General features: G+C 49.2%; 1 pseudogene; it reads right to left on the bottom strand.

The window, feature by feature from the left end:
- Positions 1–10,355: 10,355 nt before the first annotated feature.
- On the bottom strand, positions 10,356–11,745 carry LOC120705235 (annotated as a pseudogene).
- Between the last annotated feature and the right edge of the window lie 606 nt (positions 11,746–12,351).

The raw sequence follows: 12,351 nt of genomic DNA, 5'->3' as shown, positions 1-12,351 counted from the left end.
TTTCGAGGGGTTCTTTCTTTACTGAAGGACATACAACCATACTTTATTTGTTTGAATACTTCATCGTGTTCCTATTAGTAGCATTCACAGCATGTTGGGACTTGAGAGGCAGCTGTTCATGTCCGGTGTTGACCCCGACTGCCACGAGTCATTGATGGCGGTGCAGGCTCTGCCTCTTGCAGTGTTAGATGGAGCTCACTGTAATTCTGAAGGTACCATAATTCTTATGATGCTGATTTTGCATTAAATTTGGTACTGGATGATTTATTGGCGTTGAAGGGTGTTGGACACTACTGATGAATAATGAAGTGTGTACATAATTTTTATTGCAGCATGTTTTCCTAAATCAGACTCTAGATTTCTTTCTATTATATTGCAACTTGTTATGTTTGACATAGCTCCTTGGTGCTTGCTCCTTTTATGTAATCTTTTTTATCTCTAATAGAAATTGTGATGCTGGATTATATTATATCACATAATTTATGAAAGTTTTAAACAATTGTATTCAATATCATGTCAATATTGATGTATGAGGTTATATGATTATATCAAATAATTTATGAGAGTTTTAAACAATTGTATTCAATTCCATTTGGTTGTTTGATTTGCATCATGATTTGTCCCCATATACTCTTTTTGTTTGCGTTAAAAAATTGACTCCTGTAGCAACGCACGGGCATTTACTGTACTTAAAACAAGATCCTACAAACGTTTTTTAGCAATAAAAGAGAATCTCTGCTCCAACGGTGGCTCAAGCCTGCTCCCAATTTATTCGCCTGCGGAAAAACGGGAGTCAAATTTGCGCCGCTGTTCTGCGCTCCCAAAACTGAATATTTTCACCTCTTCTGGTCCAGTCGTCCCGTGGTGCCATTCTTCCACACCACTAGCCTCTCATCCAGCCCTTATTTGTTACTTCCTCTTTCTATTTTTATAAAGCATAGTGAAACATGGCACGGTCTTTCAAATGATATTTTGACCATTTGTTTATTATATATTGTATCACTTATGGTTATAAATTGATAATTATTGTAAATTATATTTGATTACGAATCCAATCATATAAAATTTATATTATAAAAATAAAAAAGTGATGAAATTGCAAAGACTCATGCAATGACAATAATGTCCTGTTGTTAAGACGTACTAGCTTAGTGTGCCATGAAAACAGGGGGGGTTAATTAAGAAAGTGACTACGGCTTCTTCCCGCTACGAAAAAAGCCCCCGAACCCTGTCCCATGCTCAAGAGGGCCAAGTCTTGCGGTGAGCACATCGAGGGAATTTTTTTACCCATGAGCGAAAATTCATCCTAGTTGAGATTCGAACTCACGACCTTGTGGGAGCGACGCTATCAGGCTGGGCTAGCCAACTCGGCCGCCCAACCTTTCGCACTAGCTTATTGTGCCATACTCTGCAATATATGGCCTTAACAACGGAAAGTCTGTAATTTACATGAAGACTCAAAGTTGTGGGCTATAAATGAACCAAAGCTTACTGCTTCCCTCAATCATGGACAAGGATCAATAGGTGTAAGATGACACCTTGCCATTCTGAGCAATGGAGATTGGAGAGCTCGTTTAAACAAAGCGCAAGTGTGCAACCTCTGAGAAACCAATATTATGGAAAGCAGAGTTCAGTTCGCCATTTGAACTTGGCTGAACTGCACAACACCTATAATACATTCGACGTGACAGTGGAGCTGTGCATGCCGCAAATTGCAAGCAACCATGACATTTGCGGCAATGTACCTTTTATGTTTCAACAAGGATCTTGTAGACATGGAGCTAGGGAAATTGGAACATGGGTTCCATATATTTCCCCCATATAATCTTGCAGAATATAGCTGTTGTTATTGAAATTGTAGAACATAAAGAGATATACAGTAGTACTCGCTCATGGGTTTCACGGGTGGCACTTGTATCAAGCTCCCAGTAAACTGGACAATTGCTTTTAGTACTGCCCCCAAGTGTCTACTTATTGTCTCCCCGCTATGTTGGAAGCAACATTGCAGATCTATGTTGCTTGCATTATTTGAGACAGCATACACGAATATAGCTACCTGTAACCTGTTCTCCTGTGCCTCTACGGCGACTCCTCTTGCATCTTGCAGTTGGATCCTCTCTTGAAGGACATCCACCAGTTTATGAAAGATGGCATCCTCCATTCCAAATTCTCAGTTGCAGTATAACTCCTGACCCTTCGAAACTTTGGATACATATTTCTTCCCTGGAAGAACTGAATCATGGATTGTGTACAATATGGTGAAGATCTATCAAGATTATAACCAGAAATGAGAGTGAATTCCTCATCATCTCTTTGTTTTCACTTGAAAATAATTTCCCCACGTGGTGATTGATAGTCATTGTGGAATCTCTTCTAAATGCAGTTGCGATTACTTTGCATGGAGATAGCAAAGAAGACTGAAGATTCTATCAGAAAGGAAAATTATGGTAGGACTAGTACATATAGAGGTTTGATCCAGTCTGAGAAGCCATTTATAAATAATTTTAACATGTTAGGTACTTAGCTCACAACTCTCAACAGGCCCTACATACCTCTATAATAATGGTTGTCGTGTGTCATGTATGGCTTTCTTAAATAAATATTATAACAGCCAATATTTTAAAAAGAATACTGCCGTCAACGACTCAACACCACAAATAGCCAAGCCAAACACCTGATATAGTTTTTCTAAAACTGAGAAAAACTGTAGTTTCAAAATACCATGGTATTTCATCGTTTGGTGTTGAAAACCATAGTATTGAGATATTGTGGTTTATGAAAACGGTGAATGCAACAGGTCCTTAGTGTGGTTTACCTGTTCATGCATAAAGGCCGGTAGAATCAGGCCTCATCAACTCATAATAGAAAGCACTCTCGATTGAGATATAAAGCAGTTGAACTCCATAACTGTTGTGGACTCATTTGTGGGCCGCACATATGAGAGGATGAAGAAAAATGTGAGAAGTGTTATGGGCCGATTTAGGCCCACGAGTACTGTAGCGCATGCGTGAACAGTGCCGAATCCTATTTGATTAGGTTAATTTGGTTTATTAGGAAAGAGATAAGATAGATTGATTCGGTTAGGATATTGATTAGGGGTCAAGTCAGTCGTCTCTATAAAAGAGACTATCTTGTATCAATGAAGAACAAGCAAGATTAGAACCAAATACTTCCCAGAGCCAACGTGAGGGCGGGTAGCCTCTAATCCTGTTATCTACCATATCATCTGGTATCACGATCCTCCGATCCTGCGCCTCTAACCCCACCACCAACCCTAGCCGCCAAAACCCCTACACAAACCATCCCTGCGCCTCCAGCCATAGCCGCCAACCCCTCCCTGCGCACTGCCTCCGCTAAACCCTCAACCAGCCGCCGGATCAGAGACTTACTCACCCGGCACCACCTCTGTCCGCCATGGCCAACGCCCAGGTTCCGGCGGACATCAGCGCCAAGCTCGACAACCTCCTCCGCGCGGTCGAGCTCAACACCCATGAGATCAGCCAAGTCAAGAACCAGTATTCAGCACTGGACGTAGCCGTCAATCGGATCCAAACCCGGGTCCTGGAGAAGTTTCCCACAAACCAGTTCGAGGCCTCGGGATCTGACCCGCCATCCCCCCACCCATCGCCCACGCACGGGCTGGTGTTGAAGCGGTCTAAGTGCTCTTTCGGCGAGAAGAGCATGGCTTATCTGGGCCACATCATCACCGGCGATGGCGTGGCCATGGATCAGTCCAAGGTAGCGGCTGTTCAGGCCTGGCCGCTGCCTAGGACATTGCGGGCGCTTCGGGGCTTCCTCGGCCTCACAGGCTACTACCGGAAGTTCATCAGCAACTACGGCGTCATCGCGGCGCCCCTCACCAGCCTCCTCAAGAAGGAGGCCTTCTGCTGGACGCAGGAAGCAACAGACGCTTTCCGCGCCCTCCAGCACGCCCTCACCACAGGACCCGTGCTACAGCTTCCTGACTTCGACAAGCCGTTTGTCGTCGACTGCGACGCCTCCGGCTCGGGCTTCGGGGCCGTGCTACATCAGCTTGACGGCCCCATCGTGTTCTACAGCAAGACGGTCGTGCCCCGTCACATGAAGCTGGCGACCTACGAACGCGAACTAATCGGTCTTGTGCAGGCGGTGCGTCACTGGAGACCGTACCTGTGGACGCGCCCATTCATCGTCCGGACCGACCACTGCAGCCTCAAGCATCTCCTGGACCAGCGGCTGTCCACGATCCCTCAACACACGTGGGTCAGCAAGCTCTTCGGGTATTCCTTCACGGTGGAGTACCGGCCGGGGCGCCAGAACGTCGTCGCCGATGCTCTCTCCCGGCGCGACGAGGATCAATGCGCCATCAACGCCTTGGCGCTGTCACGACCAGAGTTTGAGCTCTTTGATGAGCTCAAGCAGGAGGTGGCGTCCCTCCCCTCCTTCAACGCCAAGCGCAAGGAGATCGCCGACGGCTTGGCCGGAGCAGCCTGGACAGAGCTGGACGGACTGGTGCTCCACAAGGGACGCATCTTCGTCCCTGACGACTCATCCTTGTGGCCGGTTCTTCTTCAGCATGCACACGGGACCGGCCACGAAGGGGCCCAAAAGACGCTGCATCGCCTGCGGACATCCTTCTACAGCCCACATGCGTCCAGACTCGTCACCGACTACGCCCGCAGCTGCGTTGTCTGCCAGCGCAGCAAGACAGAGCATCTTCACCCAGCAGGGCTGCTGCAACCGCTGGAGTTGCCAAGCTCGGTCTGGGCAGATATTGCCATGGACTTCGTGGAGGGTTTTCCCAGGATCGGCGGCAAGACAGTGGTGCTCACTGTCGTCGATCGTTTCTCCAAGTACGCCACTTCATCGCACTGGGGCACCCCTACACGGCGATCTCCGTCGCCCAGGCCTTCTTCGACAACATCGTGAAGCTCCATGGATTGCCGTGTTCCATCGTGAGCGATCGCGACCCCGTTTTCACCAGCAAGTTTTGGACGGAACTCTTCTCCCTCGCCGGTGTCAAGCTGCGCCTCAGCTCTGCCTTCCACCCTCAGACGGATGGGCAGTCTGAGGTCACGAACAGAATCTTGGGCGTCTATCTACGGTGCCTCGCTGGTGATCGACCACGGCAATGGTTGCGGTGGCTGCCATGGGCCGAGTATTGCTACAACACCAGCTACCAGACTGCGCTTAAGATCACGCCATTTGAGGTGGTCTACGGGCGTTCTCCACCGACTTTGGCATCTTACAGGCCAGGTTTGGCGCGGGTGGTGGCCCTGGACCGCCAGCTCTATGAGTGTGACGTCTTCCTCACCGACATTCGTGATCGCCTTCACCAAGCCCAAGACATCATGAAGGAGACGGCTGACCGCTCTCGCCGTTTCGTGGAGTTTGCTGTCGGAGATTGGGTATGGTTACGCCTCAACCATCGGGCTGCGGCGGGCATTACATCCAGTGCGGCTGCCAAGCTGGCACACAAGTTCTATGGTCCCTTTCAGGTTGTGGAGCGCATTGGGGACGTCGCCTACCATCTACAGCTTCCAGCTTCAGCCCGCATCCACAACGTCTTCCATGTGGTCTTCCTCAAGAAGCATGTGGGCGATCCTCCTGTTGCACCAGTACCCCTACCGCCGATCGACCACGGCCGGGCTATCCCTACTCCTCAGAAGGTGCTGCGCGCAAGGATCAACCGTGGCGTGTGGGAGCTTTCGGTGCAGTGGCTCGGCCTTCCGGCGGCCGACACGACCTGGGAGCCCTTGGAGTCGTTCAAGGAGCGCTATCCATCATTCCAGCTCGAGGACGAGCTGTTTCGAAAGGAGGGCGGAAGTGTTGTGGACTCATTTGTGGGCCGCACATATGAGAGGAGGAAGAAAAATGTGTGAGAAGTGTTATGGGCCGATTTAGGCCCATGAGTACTGTAGCGCGTGCGTGAACAGTGCCGAATCCTATTTGATTAGGTTAATTTGGTTTATTAGGAAAGAGATAAGATAGATTGATTCGGTTAGGATATTGCTTAGGGATCAAGTCAGTCGTCTCTATAAAAGAGACTATCTTGTATCAATGAAGGACAAGCAAGATTAGAACCAAATACTTCCCAGAGCCTCCAACGTGAGGGCGGGTAGCCTCTAATCCTGTTATCTACCATATCAATAACCTATACCCATAACCAAATCAGGGGAAGAACTGGTACGAAAAGGATTAAGACACTTCCACCTAGGGAAACACAGGTTATCAGGGTTTTGTGGGACCAATAAAATGCTGCAGGCATGTCTATACTAGAAAAGCAGTGAAATGATCAGACTAAATGCACGTCATCACTACAATCCTTTGCATTGAACTGCTTTTGAAAACATTGTACTTTTGCGGTTGCTATTTTCAGGCAAAAATGATGTATTCTACACATGCATGAGTTCTTCAACTGCAGAAAATTTAGAATAGGTGATATAACACCATCGTAATAATATTAACCAAGGGATGTAATGTAAGAAGTTGCACTGCATGGGAAGGTGTTGGGAATATATGGTTAAAAAACTGTAAGCAACATGCAGCAATAGGCCATGCAAGAGTTCACCACAAAGACCATGAAGAACTCAAAGAAAATGTATTCAAATGTACGAAATTAAGCGTCAAGTAGTATATCAATGCAATTCGGAGAAAATCATGGAGTGTGCTATAGACAATGTGCTCAAGGTCCTTCTCAACCTTCCAAAACACAGGATATTTAGATTCTGTCTCTGATTTAAAACAGGTCTAACATGGCCATTTCTTTAAGCACAGCACAAGCCCACAACACCAGATAAATAAAGAAAATGCATGTTCAGAACTGCAACATACAGGGATGGTCATGCAGTGAATCAAGACGGATTTGGTAGGTTAATTTTAGTGTGCCAAACAAGTACTAACTGATATGACCAATTGAACAAACCAATGTGAGGTTAAACCTCAACATATCCAGCATAATCTAAAATCACTGTTAATTTACAAAATGTAGCTTTGGAAATGAGTACTAACTGATATGATAAAAAGAACAGAGATCGATGTACTCTGATACGCTCAACAAATATAACAAACAAGAAAAACAATATGTATTACAGCTCATTTAGTTTGTAGGATCTTTCAAATGAACAATCAAGAATAACTAATTTGGTTATGAACACAAGATCAATAGGTGTCAATTCTGCACTTGTTCCTTTCATATTGTTATTTGAGATACCTAGCATGTTCATTGATAATATTCCCAAACCAGTTGACAGCAAAAGGCAGCATGTCACCTAACAGAAATGAACCAACATGGGTCTATCGTCTAAAAATCAAACTCCTAGTCTAGGGTAGATCTTTTGCCTTACACTTCCCATTGTTCACCCACAGCGACAGATGGGCCTTACTAACAATAGCAAGATAGATGGGTGTTCCTACACTAAACAATTTAAAGTATGAACTTTTTGCTTCAATTATAAAGCAATTTATCGCTTCATTCATCTTTTTTGCCATTTTTGTAAAGAACATAAATGCGCAGGCACCCACAGTTTGCCCACTACAGAAAAACAAGACAGAAATGTATCAGAGTTGTGTGTTGCACGAGCCTTGGCATTACAAATGGTCAAATTTCCTCTTAATGAAATATGGTGGGGACGTCATACCCCTCTGGTGAGTTTTTTCAAATGGTCAAACTTATGCTGAGTAAATAGATTTTTGCATTCTCAATTATAAAGTGTACACTGTACATCATATCACCTGTGCAAAATGGGTTGCCACTTAAATGCGGCTAATGACAAAATTAAGCACCACTCAGCCACTAAACCCAAAATCAGTATCGCATTAGAAAAAGACCGGGCCTAGATAAGATATTCACGCAAACAACCCCAATTCACGTTCATAACCAGAACATCGCCCACAGACCAACCGATTACCAAGCGGGTCGCACGTAAACCACATGCATCGTCACCAATTCACCATATGCAAACTGCAAACGAAAATTACGTTTCAGAATCGCACAGGCGGAGACGCGATTTCGATCGCGACAAAAGGAAATTTGCGCCCAAATTCCCCGCCAAGCGACGAAGAACGGCCTAAATTTCGCAGAATCCTCGCCTCACCTTTGGATCACGGCGCGCGCAAGGCCGCCCCGGAGGAGGAGCTAACCGAGGTTCTAGTTGTTCCGCTCCCTCGCGATCCAGAGTTCCAGCGCCCCCCACACGCACCATCACCAAGCCCTAACGCGGGCACCGCGGCGGGGGCGGCCGCGACGGCACGAAACACAACAACCGATTCTGCACCTAGAATTGGGAGGGGTTAGACGAACGCCGACATTAGGGGGTCCAAGGAAGGGAAGGGGCGCGAGACGTACACAGTTGGGGGTGGGGCGTCACTCCTCGCGAGGAAGCGGGGGGTGACGACGAGGCCTGGCGGCGGAGGAGCCGCGGCCACAGAGACGCCGACCCGCCCTGCCGGCGGCCACTCGGTTCGAGCGCGTCGCGGGTGCTAGGGTTTGTGGCGCGGGAGAAGATGAGGCGACCCGCGACCGGCATGGCGGCGCCCTGGAGGCCGATCGAGAGGCGTGCGCGGCTGAAGGGGAGCTTCTCGTCGAAGAGAACGCGGCGGCGGCGGAGAGGACGAGCCGTACTACGTCGCGTGGGGTCCGGCCCCGCCGCTTGGTCTGGTCTGGTTCGATTGTTTCGGTCGCCACGTCTCTGCCTCTACGGGCTACGCTGCTAGTCTCCTGTTCACGTGCCGTGCGCCAGCCACTGCTACCGTGCTCCGCCAACGTCTGGTTCGTGTGCCGCTGTGGCTAGAGCTTCCAGCGGGTTGGGTGGGTGGTGTCTGTTGGTCGATGCAGTCAATGACAAGTGGACCCACGGTAACATCTTTCCTCTCCTCCCGGCTCCCGGGTTAATCCGGGAGACTGGGCCCGTTTGTTTTCGTTTTTTTGAATCTCGCTTTTCTGAGAATCAGGATTCTGAGATAATCCAGCTGCCTAGATAATCGGCTGTTTGGATAAGCTGGGTGTTTGGCAATCCTGATTATTTTGACCCGATTCTCTGAGTTGAGTGGTAAAATGTCTGAAATGCCCTTCAGTTCCACAGTCCAGCCTCCCCTCCTCATCTCTCGTCCTCCTTCACTTACACACTGGACCCACTGTCTGTTTCATCTCCTACCTCCAGCGCGCCCTGCTGCACGCCCACGCATGGCCAATCTGAGGCAGTGCCGGGCCTCCATGGCCACTGGGGCGCCGGGGACAGGGAGGAAAAAGGGGAGTGGAGGCGCGCCAGCCTGCGGGCTCGCCGGCGCGATTCCCAGGACGTCGACGCAGATCCGGGCGGTGGCCGGCCGATGCGCAGCGGTGCGAGGCGTGGAGCTGCGCCAGGGGCTCCGAGCGCGCTGCTCGGCGGCGCAGAAGGGGCCAGCGGCAGAGAAGGGGCCCGGCGGCGTAGAAGGGGGAGCGGCGCCTGCAGGGGGCGGCGGCATCCGCGCTTGCAGGGGGCGGCGGTGAGCCGGGAGCTCGACGGAGGGGGGGTCTCGTGGGAGAGACGGGGGCAGGAGGGGGGTATCGGGGGAAAATCCGCTCAATTCTCGTCTAAGCGAGTCGGGAGACGCGGTGGGAAAAATCCGCATGCACGTTGTACCGAGGACTCTCAGAGACGCCGCCGCCCGCATAATCGAAAAATAAGTAAAGCGTTTGGGCAGGCTTCTCGATTATTTGAACCGAGAATCCGCTTATAAGCGGAAACAAACAGGCCCTGGGAGTTACCCACGAATGCAACTGAATTTACATTTCAAAAAGGAAACTGTCGAACTGCGAGTTTGAAATGTCAAAACGACCAAACTACAATTATTTTTTTATGAAACAAGAGGGGCGATGCCCCTACTCAATATATAATATATTAGAAAAGAAAAACTCCAACCGAAAACTACGAATTATAAAGGATCCATAAATTCATTGTTTAGTAAAGGAAATGAAACCTAATTTTATCTTTGCTATGTTATGCTAATTTGGTTGCATGAACTGCTTGAAGGCATGCAACCGCCATTAGATGTGACCAAGGCATCACAAAACTATGGCCACATGAACATTAGATGATCTACTAGTACTACTTCATCGAGATCTTTTCTCTCCCTAATTTCTTCGTTTTAGGCCTACTACTTCTTCAGTAAAATTAGTGGTAATAAATCTATTATGTCCAGTCCAGCTGATCGACACGTCCGGCCGGCCAACCAGCAGTTTACCGGTCTACCCTCGATCTGCGAAGAAGAAATTACCATGCAACTGATCAGCACATCGCAATAACCATTAACCAAGAGGGTAAAGGGAGAAAAAGAAAGAAAGATGAACAGTAGTAGCAGTAAAATCAGGTGACTTCTGACGTACGTACGCGTTTTTTTGACTTTTTGTTACCACAGCTGCAGACCGCGGCGTGGTGGACTGGAGCTGCCGCCGCCGCCGCCGCCGCCAACGTCACCGTCGTCGTCGTCCGCCTGCGGCCACAGCCGCAGCATCGTGCTCGCCGCCGACTTCTCCTTCACGTTCAGGAGGTACGCGAACGACGGCGGCGGCGGCAGCGGCTCCGCGATCTCCTCCGCCGTCTCCACGCCCACAGCAGCTGCGCCATGGCGCCCGTACCCGTTGATCTGAGGCGAGAGAACGACGTCGCCGAGGACAGGCGCACAGACACTTCAGCAATTCATTGCGGCTACCAGGTGACCAAACAACGATAGATCACATACGTCTACATACTACTGTTCATGCGTGACGGTTACAACTTACAGTTACCTTGAGCTGCAGTTCTTCGGTCAGGCTGGTTAGCAGTTCGTCCTGCCAGAAATTAACGACAAGCGCGGTTAAAAATTCAGAGCCTCAACATGCAGCAGAGATGCAGTGTTTACTCGGATTGCTGGGAAATGACAGTACCTTTCTTGCGCGGACTTTGGTGAGGGCCGACTCGAGCTGCTGCTCGAGCTCGTCGAGTTCATCCACCGAGGTCAGAGACGACAGGTCTTCTCCCGGGCACGCCATCACTCTGGACTGCAGCTGCTCGTACTCGCGCCGCAGCGTGCTGATCTCTTCGATCATTTGCTGCTGCATACCGAAGATACTGAACATACAAGAGGAGAGATGGCACACCAACAGTCTGAAGATACTGAAGCTGCATTTGGGCACCGCACCTGATGATCAGTGCAGTGTGTGTCCTGGAGGAGTTGCGTGTTTGTGACGGCCTCGTACCGCCGAATCAGATCGGTCAAGCTTAAGAGATGAATTCAAACTTGGTTAGTAGAGTGAAACAAAAGTTACCCAAGCGTGTGTATGATAAATTGTCGAGTGTTAATGATGTGCAACTTGAATCATGCTGAATTTCTGATCATTCTGAATTTCTGTTCACCAAATCGAACCTTTAGTTCATCCCCCTCCCCGGTTTTCTCATTCAGAATTTCTGATCACCACCAATCCAAGCATGTAGCGATCCCAACGTGATGAACCACAACGGCGTGGAAATGGCAGCAAGATTGAGGAAAAAGTGCAAGAAGAAGAAAGGCCGGAGAATGAATCAACCAGACCTGGCCGGCGGGCTGGTGTACTCGAACAGCTTGCCGCGCTCGGAGAAGACGACGACGCCGACGTCCGCGTCGCAGAGCACGGCGAGCTCGTGGGCCTTCTTGAGCAGGCCCTTGCGGCGCTTGGAGAAGGTCACCTGCCGGCTCACCCGGTTCTCGATCCTCTTCATCTCCACCCTCCCACGCCCCATTGCTCGCGAGCAGCCTGAACCTGAACCTGATCGCCTGCCCATCAAAACCCCAAAATTGGTGGAGGTTAGATTCCCTCGGAGCTTTTGCTTTTCGACCGGAGATTAGCACGAAGGACACGGCAGCTTACGGAGGAGAGACCAAGAACGGAAGACGCCGGCGGTCAAAGGTCTTTCCTTGCAGGCTAAGGAGAAGGGTCCGGTGAGCCGAGAGCAGCAACTGAAGCCTGAAGCGAAGCGAACAGAGAGCGACGGAGCAGAGCTGTGCCGGGGCTTTTATATCGCCAAAGGGCAAAGGCTTGTGCTTGAGAGTGCTGACTGCTGAACCGAAGAGGACAATGCCTTAATTGAACGCGCCTGGGCCTGATAGATCGAAGATGTGCATCGCGGATCGAAAAATAAAAGGCGCGTACCCTTCCCAACCCAGATGCCGTGGTTTATTTAGAAATACGTGGTTCATAACCTCAAATTCAAAATTGAACTTGAAAAAATTCTAAATGTTTTGCTAATTAAAGTTAAGAGACCGCTATCAATGTCTTTTTTACAAATAAATATTCCTTCACTTTGTGAGAGTAAAGCATTAGAATCTTTTGCCACACTCCCAATGAAAAGTATAAATAGCTTGATCAAAGTCGCA

This window comes from Panicum virgatum, chromosome 4K (assembly GCF_016808335.1).
Source record: "Panicum virgatum strain AP13 chromosome 4K, P.virgatum_v5, whole genome shotgun sequence".
NCBI lineage: Eukaryota > Viridiplantae > Streptophyta > Magnoliopsida > Poales > Poaceae > Panicum > Panicum virgatum.
Note: the sequence above shows the minus strand (reverse complement) of the source record. Positions and strands in the feature narration are given on the sequence as shown.